The sequence below is a fragment of the Dipodomys merriami genome, unplaced genomic scaffold (genome assembly GCF_024711535.1).
Source record: "Dipodomys merriami isolate MVZ:Mamm:240054 unplaced genomic scaffold, mDipMer1.0.p SCAF_492, whole genome shotgun sequence".
Taxonomy (NCBI): domain Eukaryota; kingdom Metazoa; phylum Chordata; class Mammalia; order Rodentia; family Heteromyidae; genus Dipodomys; species Dipodomys merriami.
Genome location: NW_027206060.1, coordinates 268,407 through 270,583, shown reverse-complemented (window position 1 = coordinate 270,583; position 2,177 = coordinate 268,407).

Below are 2,177 nucleotides of genomic sequence, written 5' to 3'. Positions count from 1 at the left end.
CTCCAAAAATTATACCCCCAACAACAAATCCTCAAAGAAACAACTTCCCAATAAATAAGTGGGCTAAAGACTTGAAGAGAAACTTGTCTGAAGAAGAAAGAAGGATGGCCAATAGACACATGAAGAAATGCTCAACCTCCCTAGCCATAAAAGAAATGCAAATCAAAACAACATTGAGATACCACCTCACTCCAGTTAGAATGGCTATAATCAAGAACTATAACAACAAGAGATGCTGGAGTGGATGTGGACAGAAGGGAACCTTACTTCATTTTGGTTGGAGTATAAACTTGTTCAACCACTTTGGAAATCAGCATGGAGGTTTTTGAAAAGACTTTACATAGAGCTCCCCTATAACCCAGCAAAACCACTTCTGGGCACTTACCCAAATGTTTACAAACAAGACCACACTAAACCTGCCAGCACAACTATATTTATTGCAGCATTATTTACCATAGCTAAGATCTGGAACCAACCCAGATGCCCCTCAGTAGATGAATGGATCAAGTAAATGTGGTATATATACACAATGGAATTCTATGCCTCCATCAGAAAGAATGACATTTCTCCATTTGTTAGGAAATGGAAAGGCTTGGAAAAATTATATTAAGTGAAGTAAGCCAGGCCCAAAGAAACATAGGTCCCATGGTTTTCCTTAGTTGCAATATCTAGTATATGTATGAGTCAAGCATGAAAGGTCAGATAATGTGATGTTAGGAAAATGAACCCTTAAATATGTATTGAAATGTTTTTTTTTTCTTTCGTGCATTTGTTTCTAACTCATTTATAAGATTATTTCTTTGTTGCTTGGTTTGTCCCTCTCCCACACTATAAACCCTGCTTTCACTGTATTTGATGTCCGAATAATTTGTGGAGGAGATGGGGGAAAACAAGTCTTTTAAGGATACAGTTGGACCCGATGCAACTATGAGTCGTGCAGGTTGTCATGTCAAAAACGAACTTTAAAACTTTGTTGCGGGGGGAGGGGGGGATTTGGTAGGGGGGCGGGGGAGAGCCTGGGAAGGGATGTTAAGAGTAAACAAAGGAGGAGGCTGCACTGTTTGATAAGAAATGTACTCATTATCTTGCCCATGTAATTGTAACCCCTCTGTACAATATGTTCACAAAAAATAAAAATTAAAATTAGAAAAAATAAAAACCTAATAAAAAGAAAAAAGAGAAAAAATGCACACAAGTAAAAAACAAAAAAAGGATTTACATGTATCATGGAGAGATTAAGAACTAGCCTAAGAGATTTAGAATGCTAAAGGCAATGAGGATAAGCCTAGTTGACAACTAGTACTTCAATAACCAAAAATGGTTCTCTAGACAAGTTTCTGATATACCTTATTTACTATCATTTTTTCCTTCCATCTGGAGTTATTCCTTATTTTCTGTCACAACTATTAATTAGCTTCTGCCTTTTTGATACCAAAACTGATCAAAAAGATTTCAAAATCACACTTAGACTACTTTTCACTTTGTGATTCGCAGTGATGACACAAAATCCTGGAATCCTTGAATTTCCAGAATTAATCTTCAGCTGACAATTAAGCACATTCCTGGCATTAATTGCTGTGACTTAATGAACAAAACTTTTTTCAACAGAGTATCCTAACATAAGTAAAATACATGAATTAGGGGCTATTATCAGGTGTCATTATGGAAGTAGCAATTATATATTTCAAGTATGTGTTCTTTCTTTTCCATTTACTAATTTTTTGCCAGTCCAGGGGCTTAAACTCAGGGGTAGGGAATTATTCCTGAGCTTTTTATTCTTCAGGGCTAGCACTCTACCACTTGAGGCAAAGTATTCCTTCTAGTGTTTTTCTTTTTTCTGTTTTACTGAGGAATTGAACCCAGGGTTTCATGCATGCTAGGCAAACACCATACCAGGAAGCCACATTCCCAGAACCCTAAATGACTTTCTTAAGATGGCATTAAATTTTCATTCCATAACTATGTATTATAAGTTTGGCCAGGTGCTAGAAAATGATGTAGAAAGCAATACAATACAATAAGTCCAGTAAGGCTGGATGCACTCAGCCACCTCTACATTCCTCAACTGCTGGTAGAGTTGTAACTAACAGAGGGAATCCCAGGTGCTCTTAGGCAGCATGGAATGTGGGCCTGGTCACCATTCTTGTATCCCATTGGTCAAAAATAACCATGAAAGA